The sequence below is a fragment of the Trichosurus vulpecula genome, chromosome 8, assembly GCF_011100635.1.
Source record: "Trichosurus vulpecula isolate mTriVul1 chromosome 8, mTriVul1.pri, whole genome shotgun sequence".
Lineage (NCBI taxonomy): Eukaryota > Metazoa > Chordata > Mammalia > Diprotodontia > Phalangeridae > Trichosurus > Trichosurus vulpecula.
The window spans coordinates 97,110,251-97,119,890 of record NC_050580.1 but is presented as its reverse complement, the minus strand read 5'-3'; the positions used below and the strand labels follow the sequence as shown (position 1 = coordinate 97,119,890).

Here is a 9,640-nt window from a genome sequence, read left to right as displayed (position 1 = left end):
CCCTCACAAAATGAAGAAAGAGCATAAAAAAATCAAACTCAAGACCATATTTTAGGGGAAATTCAGTTGGGGAGGGGGTATGCTCCTGGTTATAAGTCCCTACGTGGGGAAAGACCCTGGTTTGATGTGTGTGTGTGTGTGTGTGTGTGTGTGTGTGTGCGCGCACAGGCACAGAGGTGGGATTCAGCCGATTTGCACCAGTTCGGTAGAACTGATACCTAGTTTTATGTTGAGTTCGGAGAATCAGTTGTTAAAATGACACTTATAATCAGGGTTCTCTCTAAAGTGGATGCAAATTTACATTCCTTGCTCTATTTCTTTTCGAATTTTGTATTCAATGCTGTGTTCATTTATTTCATACTTACAAAAAGAATCACTGCCCTTGTCCTTTCCCAGAAAAATGATTTCTTTTATAAATATTTAAAAATTAAAAACCAAATGAGGACAGGTTAATTTTGGTACAATTACTGAGCAACATAGCTGTCACAATTAGAATTGCGATGCCCTATGGGTGACAAGTGTCCACGTGCCCCATAGGGAGAGTGATTCTTGCGGAAAGCCTGCTCGTGGGGGAGTGGAGCCTTCCTCTGGGCAGGGAATCTCTGGGCTGCTCTGCCTTTCTGTAGGAGGGCAGGTGGCTTCTGCCTTCCGCATGGCAGGGCTCCAAGCCCATCAAGCTCATGGGGCCTCTGGGGGCTGCCTGGGCCACTGGCACTGTGCTTGTCGCAGGGCAGGAGATGGCCAGCTCCCTCTGCCTCCCCAACCACTCGTAGCAAGTTCCCTGGAGCATATGGGGAGGCCTCCTGGCTCCGTGGAGCTGCAACTCCCTGCAGTCCCAGGACCTTGCTCTGGAGAGGGAGGTCCTTCTAGAAAGGAGGGTCAGGTCTGGCCAAGTCTGGATGTTGCATACCCTCCACTGTGCTCTCCTTGGACAAAAAACGAGCCCTTGAGCGCTGGAGACACTCCCACTGGCACTCTTTCAGAGGACAGGGTGGCCGTCTGTCCATCAGGCAGGATGTGGCTGTCAGTTGTCAGCGATGAGAACCGGTATTCCTCCTAGAGCAGGCCACCTCCAGAAAGCCAGAGGCTGCTATTTGTCCCTCAGGATGTCCAGTTGCTCCTGGTACTCTGTGAACAGTCATTCTCATGACTGGAAGCAGCTCTTTGGAGAGTTCTCTCTTTAGTAAGCCCCCACCGTTAATTCCCATTGACTTCCAGAAGAGTAATGGACTGATCCCAGCAAATCCTTACATAATTCTTGAAGCAGATATTCAAACCCTTCATTAACGAGGTATTGTGCACAGATGAGGAGCCAGTGGTGATATTCGTTACTGGACTGTGATGACAGCACGGCTGCCATCTGGCTCTCCAGGTAGGCCAAGGTGGTCTCTTGTTGGACCAAATGAGGCATGGAGAGCAGGCAAGTAGCTTGTCCTCCTGAATTGGACCTGCGTCCCTGGATGATGGGGTCCAGAGCACAGCATGGCCCCCTGGGACCGTAAGCTGCTCCTGTAGTCTGCACACTGGGTCTAGGAACCCTGTTTGTCAGAAACCAAATTCCACGTGGAAAGGGCAGGGTTGAAACAGTAGGCCTTCCTGTCAGACAGTCATCACTGGGATGCCATGCTGGGTCAGCAATATCTGTGAAACGGTCATCTCACTTCCTGATAGGATAGTCTGCAGAGACTCGTCTTTGATGATGACTACCTATTTATGGACATCCCCCCCTTTTTCATCTTCTTCCTCCTTCTTTCCTGTGGGGTAAGATACCCAATTGAGTGTGTATGTTATTCCCTCCTCAGCTCAAATCCAACGAGAGCAAGATTCACTCATTCCTCCTCACCTGCCTTCTTTCTCTTCCTACAGAACCGCTTTTTCTTGCCACTTTTATGTGAGATAATTTACACCATTCTATCTCTCCCTTTCTCAATATATTCCTCTATCATCCCTTAATTTGATTTTCTTTTTTTAGATATCATCCCTTCAGATTCTACTCACTCTGTGCCCTCTGTCTACATATATATACATATACATATACATATACATACACATACATATATACACAGACAAGGTGGCAGCAGAAGTGAGAGCCATGATGTAGAGCCCCGTGCAATGTAGCATGGAGATTGCAGAGTGCAGGACTATTGGAAGGAGCAGGCGGTGGCCACAGGCAGGGAACACTGACAGGGTCCTCTTCTCACAGGAGGTGCAGACCATGTCACAGCTGCCTGCTGCAGGGGAGAATCCGGCTCATCAGGACTGGCCCCCACTCTTTTCCTTCCCCTGTACACTTTAACCTGCTCATCTTCAAGCCTCCCACCATGGTTGCATCATTCCCCACTTCAATGTACAGGGAAGGGTTAGAACTCACCTGCAGGGCGGAGGACTTCTGTGGGGATGGTGTTTAAGAGCTTTAAGAGTTTAAGAGCTAGAGCTGGAGCAGACATGCAGAGGGAGTCTTTGTCGGCCGTCAGCGGGGACAGTACTAACAGCGCCTCAGGATGAATTGGAGGGAAAGAGATGGGAGAGAAAAATGGCCTGGGAGGCTAGTGAGGAGAGAGCTTTACTTCTGTGATGGAAAATGGCTCAAGCATCTGCTTCTGGTGGGACTTCTTTGGTTTTTGTTATATTCTCAAGGCATGCAGATTAGCTAGCCACTGAGGTACCTACTAATTCTGAAATTCTGTGAAGTAAGTGTCAGAGCCCAGATGATGCGAAATGTAGGAGGAGCAAAAATAAAAACCTGAGATTTGCTCCCTACTCACATAGTTAGTGACTTACTCATGATTTGGACTGGGGTTGTCCAGTACTTAATAAATGCTTACTAAGTGACTGATTCCAAACAAACAAAAAAACAAAACAAAACAAAAAAACCCTGGTCATTAAGGCAAAGAACTGGTTGTTAGTTTATTTGAATCCCACCACTGTGTGTGTGTGTGTGTGTGTGTGTGTGTGTGTGTGTGTGCGTGTGTATAGGAGGGGAGCCAGAGAAATTGGGAAACCATATTGAACAAAGCAGAGGTGGGAGGTAAGATTGGAGAAGAGCTCACCTAGGTTGCCAAGATGAGGGGTTGGGAAGTAAGTCTCATCTGATAGTTTCATATTTGAATAAATCATTCTTGTTTTTTTTTTCAGTCATTTCAGTTTATGTCTGACTCTTTGTGATGGCATTCAGCCTTTCTTGGCCAAGATACTGGAGTGGTTTGCCATTTCCTTCTCCAACTCATTTTACAGATAAGGAACTGAGGCAAAGAGGGTTAAGACTTGCCCAGAGTCACACAGTTGTTCAGTGTCTGAGGCTAGATTTTAACTCATGAAGGAAGATGAATCTTCCTGATTCCAAGCCCAGTGCTCAATCCATTGTGCCATCTAGCTACCCCAATATTCTTGTCATCTAGGTGCAAATCTCAGTTGGTTCTAAGTAAATGCTGGTAGTGCCCACTATATTTCTTTAACTTGAATATTCAGAGAGAAAAGCTCTAATCATCCTGCCCTGGGGTATGGATAAAAAATAAATCTTGGAAAAATAAAATGAGATGACCTTGGACTTCAGAAATCAGCCAGGAAGTCTGTTAGCCACATAAGACCACATATTTAGAGCTGGAAGAGACTTCAAAGATGTAGTTCGACTCCTTGATTTACATGTAAATTATATAAATGGTTCACAATAAATTTCTTACGTAAATGAGGAAAATGAGGACGAGAGGGTCAATGACTTGTTCAAAAGTACACAAGTAATAAGTTCATGCTAAGATTCCAAGTCAAGTCTTGTGACTCCAAACCTAGTGGCTCTTTTCATTGTACCAAACAATTAGAGGTGAATGGAGGCTAAGAAGTTGAATAAATCTCATTTTAATGAAAATTAATCCCTAATATTTGTCCCTTCTGTTCTAAAAAGAAATATTGTGATGATCAATTATATACATATACATATGCATACATATACATATAAACATGCATATATGTATATATATATATATATCTGAAGTTCTTTGTAGTCTTGGGAAAAAGCATTATAAAAATTTACAGTGGCATTATTATTTGGCATGTGGTGATCTCTCCATTATTCCTTTGGAAAGTTAGGGAAAATTCCTCCATTTCATTTCATATGTGGTTCATTTTTCTTATATTGCACTTTGGACCCCAAATTTTCTCGTTGTAGAGTCCCATTAGGAAATGATCTTATACATTGAAAGAATTAGGAGGGTCAATTCTGCGAGGTCAATTTCAGTTCAATAAACTATTTATGCAAATTATCAGAAACCTGAGAAAACAGTTTAAGCTAAAATAACAACAATAAAATCAGGCTGAAAATAAGACTGTGTATAAAATTAATGAAATTAATGAAAAAATCCATCTTTGCTACGTACAGAAAAGAGAATTGACAATCTACATGTTAGCCAAAAAACACATAGGATAAACACATGGGTTTTTTCAACCTCACATCAAGTCTAGCAACCACTTTATAGGGGAGGAGAGCCACTCATAGGTCTTTAAGGGAAGGGGGCCCACTGAAAAGAGGAAAGAGGTTCACTGGCTGAAAACTCAGGTAAATGATATTTCTGTTTTGTTGGTGTGCCAATGAAACTTGTTCTATTTGTGATGTCAGCCTGAGTGCTTGCAGGAGAGATTGCTGAAGGCAGCATCATTGAAGATGTGCACTGTTCTGATGTTCCCAGGTGCTCCTTGGGTAGGGACAAAATGAGCCAGATAATAAAACCCTCAAGTTTCTTTTCAGTGGGGGAAAAGTATGCCAGTTTTTTTTACATAGTTTGTTGATATTTTATTTCTTTTTTTTCAAATTTAATATTTATTTTGAGTTACAAATTCTCTCTTTTATTTTTTATTTTTATTTAATTTATTTAATATACTTAGTTTTCAGCATTGATTTTCACAAGAGTTTGAATTACGAATTCTCTCCCCGTTTCTACCCTCCTGCCCACTCCAAGATGGCATATATTCTGGTTGCCCCATTCCCCAGTCAGCCCTCCCTTCTGTCACCCCACTCCCCTCCCATCCCCTTTTCCCTTCCTTTCTTGTAGGGCAAGATAAATTTCTACGCCCCATTTCCTGTGTATCTTATTACCTAGTTGCATGCAAAAACATTTTTTGTTGTTTTTGAACATCTGTTTTTAAAACTTTGAGTTCCAAATTCTCTTCCCTCTTCCCTCCCTACCCTCTCTCCTTAAGAAGGCAAGCCATTCAACATAGACCACATGTGTATCATTATGTAAAACCCTTCCACGATACTCATGTTGTGAAAGACTAACTATATTTCGCTCCTTCCTAACCTATCCCTCTTTATTGAATTTTCTCCCTTGACCCTCTCCCTTTTCGAAAGTGTTTGTTTTTGATTACCTTCACCTTCATCTGCCCTCCCTTCTATCACCCCCCCCTTTTTCATCTTCTTCCTCCTTCTTTCCTGTGGGGTAAGATACCCAATTGAGTGTGTATGTTATTCCCTCCTCAGCTCAAATCCAACGAGAGCAAGATTCACTCATTCCTCCTCACCTGCCTTCTTTCTCTTCCTACAGAACTGCTTTTTCTTGCCACTTTTATGTGAGATAATTTACCCCATTCTATCTCTCCCTTTCTCAATATATTCCTCTATCATCCCTTAATTTGATTTTCTTTTTTTAGATATCATCCCTTCAGATTCTACTCACTCTGTGCCCTCTGTCTACGTATATATACATATACATATATATATACATACACATACATATATACACACACACACATACACACACACATACACACACACACACACACATATATATATATATATATATATATATATATATATATATATATGCATATTCTCTTCAGCTACCCTAATACTGAGGTCTCATGAATCACACACATCATCTTTCCATGTAGGAATGTAAACAAAACAGTTCAACTTTAGTAAGTCCCTTGCAATTTCTTTTTCTTGTTCTTTTTCTTGATTACCGTTTCATGCTTCTCTTGATTCTTGTGTTTGAAAGTCAAATTTTGTATTCAGCTCTGGTCTTTTCACTGAGAAAGCTTGAAAGTCCTCTATTTTATTGAAAATCCATATTTTGCCTTGGAGCATGATACTCAGTTTTGCTGGGTAGGTGATTCTTGGCTTTAATCCTAGCTCCATTGACCTCTGGAATATCATATTCCAAGCCCTTCGATTCCTTAACATAAAAGCTGCTAGATCTTGGATTATTCTGATTGTGTTTCTACAATACTCAAATTGTTTCCTTCTGGCTGCTTGCACTATTTTCTCCTTGATCTGGGAGCTCTGGAATTTGGCGACAATATTCCTAGGAGTTTTTTTGGGGGATCTATTTGAGGTGGTGATCTATGGATTCTTTCAATTTCTATTTTACCCTCTGGCTCTAGAATATCAGGGCAGTTCTCCTTGATAATTTCTTGAAAGATGATATCTAGGCTCTTTTTTTGATCATGGCTTTCAGGTAGTGCAATAATTTTTTAAATTATCTCTCCTGGATCTATTTTCCAGGTCAGTGGTTTTTCCAATGAGATATTTCACATTGTCTTCCATTTTTTCATTTGTTTGGTTCTGTTTTATAATATCCTGATTTCCCATAAAGTCACTAGCTTCCATTTGCTCCAATCTAATTTTTAAGGTAGTATTTTCTTCCGTGGTCTTTTGGACCTCCTTTTCCATTTGGCTAATTCTGCCTTTCAAGGTGTTCTTCTCCTCATTGGCTTTTTGGAGCTCTTTTGCCATTTGAGTTAGTCTATTTTTTAAGGTGTTGTTTTATTCAGCATTTTTTTCAGTATTTTTTTGGGTCTCCTTTAGCAAGTCATTGACTTGTTTTTCATGGTTTTCTCGCATCCTTCTCATTTCTCTTCCCAATTTTTCCTCCACTTCTCTAACTTACTTTTCCAAATCCTTTTTTGAGCTCTTCCATGGCCTGAGACCAGTTCATGTTTTTCTTGGAGGCTTTTGTTGTAAACTCTTTGACTTTGTTAACTTCTTCTGGCTGCATGTTTTGGTCTTCTTTGTCACCAAAGAAAGATTACAAAGTCTGAGATTAAATCTGTGTCCATTTCTGCTGCCTGGCCATGTTCCTAGCCAACTTACTTGACCCTTGAGTTTTTCAGCAGGGTATGACTGCTTGTAGAGCAAGCTTGAGGGATGCGCTGTTGTTTTCAGAACTATTTCTATACAGCTAACTCTGCCACAACAGCACTCCTCCTTCCCCAAGAACCCCCAACCCAGACCTGACTCAGATCTTCAGCAGGCCCTGCACTCCTGCTTTGATCCGCCACTTAATTTCTCCCACCAGGTGAGCCTGGGGCCAGAAGCAACTGCAGCTGTAGTTCTGTAGCTGTACCACCTCTGCTGCCCAAGGAGGCAGTGGCCAAACCAAAAATTACTTTCACTCCCCACAGCTTTTCCCACTAACCTTCTCTGTTGTCTTTGATGTTCGTAGGTTGAGAAGTCTGGTAACTGCCACAGCTCACTGATTCAGGGTGCCAGGGCCGGTTCCGCCCTGTTTCTAGTTCCTGGTCTGGTTGATCCTGTCGCCACCCATGCTGGGCTCTGCTCACCTCCACTCCCAGCTCTGTGTATGATAGACCTCACCCAGTGACCATCCAGGCTGTCCTGGGCTATAGCCCTGCTTCTCTCTGCTATTTTGTGGGTTCTGCAGTTCTAGAATTTGTTCAGAGCCATTTTTTATAGGTTTTTGGAGGGACTTGGTGGGGAGCTCACTCAAGTCCCTGCTTTCCAGCTGCCATCTTGGCTCTGCCCAGTATGGCAGTTTTTAAGAGGTTTCCTAAAATTCTGCCTGAGTTCTCATGTCAGGAAGAATGTTCTGACATAGGGAAATATAACTGAGAACCAACCTAATAACTTAATCCTTGTAAAATTACCCTTTCGATTTCTTTTTGAAATGGATTATTTGTGAGCAAAAACTGTAGAATCTGGAGCACTCCCTTCTCACATGTGGTATCCCCTGAAAAACCATCCCAATTTCAAGATGCTATTGGTCTTCATCTACTCAAAACCATAGTTTACTAATGTCCACTGAGGTGTTTACTTTTATGAGGCAGCATTAATATACTGCTTTAAGGTTTGTAAGTCACTTCATAGTCAGCTAGAGATGATAGTAATAGCATTAAGGTAGCGCTTTAAGGTTTGCAAAGCACTTCAGATCAGTTACCTCATTTGATTCTCAATGTGAGACAGGTGTTATTATTATATTCAGAGAAAACTGAAGCTGAGAAAGTTTAAGTGACTTGGCCAGCATCACACAGCTAGTAAATGACTTAAGCAGGATTCAAAGTCAGGTCTTCCTAACTCCAAGGCCAGCATTCTATTGTACTACCCAGGTGCTTCAAAATTAGTTGAAAGGAAAACAATTTAGTAAAATAGCAGTATGAGAAAAGAAGTGATAAAGCATTCCCCATACACTGGAGATACACTTGTCCAGGAATATGCACACTCTTGGTGAAAAGAGTAGACAAACCTATGGGATCAGGTAGAAGGGAAAAATAAAGGATACGGATCATTAAGGTGCACATGTGGAAGGGCACAAACAAGGCACTTATGGGACCAGGGCACAGGTACAAGGGGCCACTTGTACCAAAGCTGCAGGGTCTCCTATGTCTTTGGTGGCTATCATCTGTCTGCACCCAGTAGGCTGGCTTTCTGCTAATTTCATGTGGCATGTAGTCTCCACCAGGCAGTGTATATAGCACGCAGCTCCTGTCAGGCTTTGCTCTGCTGCTTTTGTGGCCACTGCTAGGCACTAGTCCAATGAATACGTGGTTCTAGATTGGAGTCAGTCAATCCAAAAGCAATTATTGAGTGCTGACTTTGAACCAGGCACTGCTCTAAGCACTGGAGATTCAAAGACAAAAATATAAGCTAGTCTTTGCCCTCAAGAAGCTTCATGTACAAAAATAAACATGTATAAAATAAATCAAAGGCAATTTTGGTGGGGGTAAGGGGAAGATGGCACTAGCAGCTGGGAGGATCAGGCTAGACTTCATATAGAAGGTGTCACTTGAGTAAAGTCTTGAAGGAAACAAGTAGTTCTAAGATGCCAGGGTGTGATGGGAATATATCTCAAGCATGAAAGAGAGTCAGGCCAAAGTCATGGAGGTGAAATAAAGAGTGCCACATGGAAAATAGCAAGAAAGCCTTTTTGGAAGGAGAGCACTATGTGGGAAAGGGAATGCCATCTAATATAATTGGAGAGAAAGGCTGAGGCTGGGTTATGAAGGGTTATCAAAGGGTTAAGTTATGAAAAGTTAAACAGAAGATCTTGTATTTGATCCTGGAAATTTATGGAGCCACATTTATTGGGAAAGGGAATGACACATTTAGACTCACAGTTTTGGAAAATGACTTTGGCAGCTCGATGGGAGTGTGGTTTTTCATGGGGAGAGACTTAAGGCAAGGAGACAAATTAGAAGGCTGTTGCCTTCAAGTTCAAGTAAATGATGATGAGGTGCTTAACTAAAGTGGGGGCAATTGTTGGTAGAAAAAGGGGGATGTATGTGAGAAATGTTGTAAAAGTAGAACTTTTAAGATTTGGCAATTGATTAGGTGAAGGGTCAAGGATAACACCAAAGTTGTAAACCTGAAGGACTGGAAGGGTGGTGGTACACTCAACTGAAACTGGGAAGCATT

The 9,640-nt window shown here is 42.0% G+C and overlaps 1 pseudogene; it reads right to left on the bottom strand.

The window, feature by feature from the left end:
- Positions 1-1,090: 1,090 nt before the first annotated feature.
- LOC118829586 lies at positions 1,091-8,666 on the bottom strand (annotated as a pseudogene).
- Between the last annotated feature and the right edge of the window lie 974 nt (positions 8,667-9,640).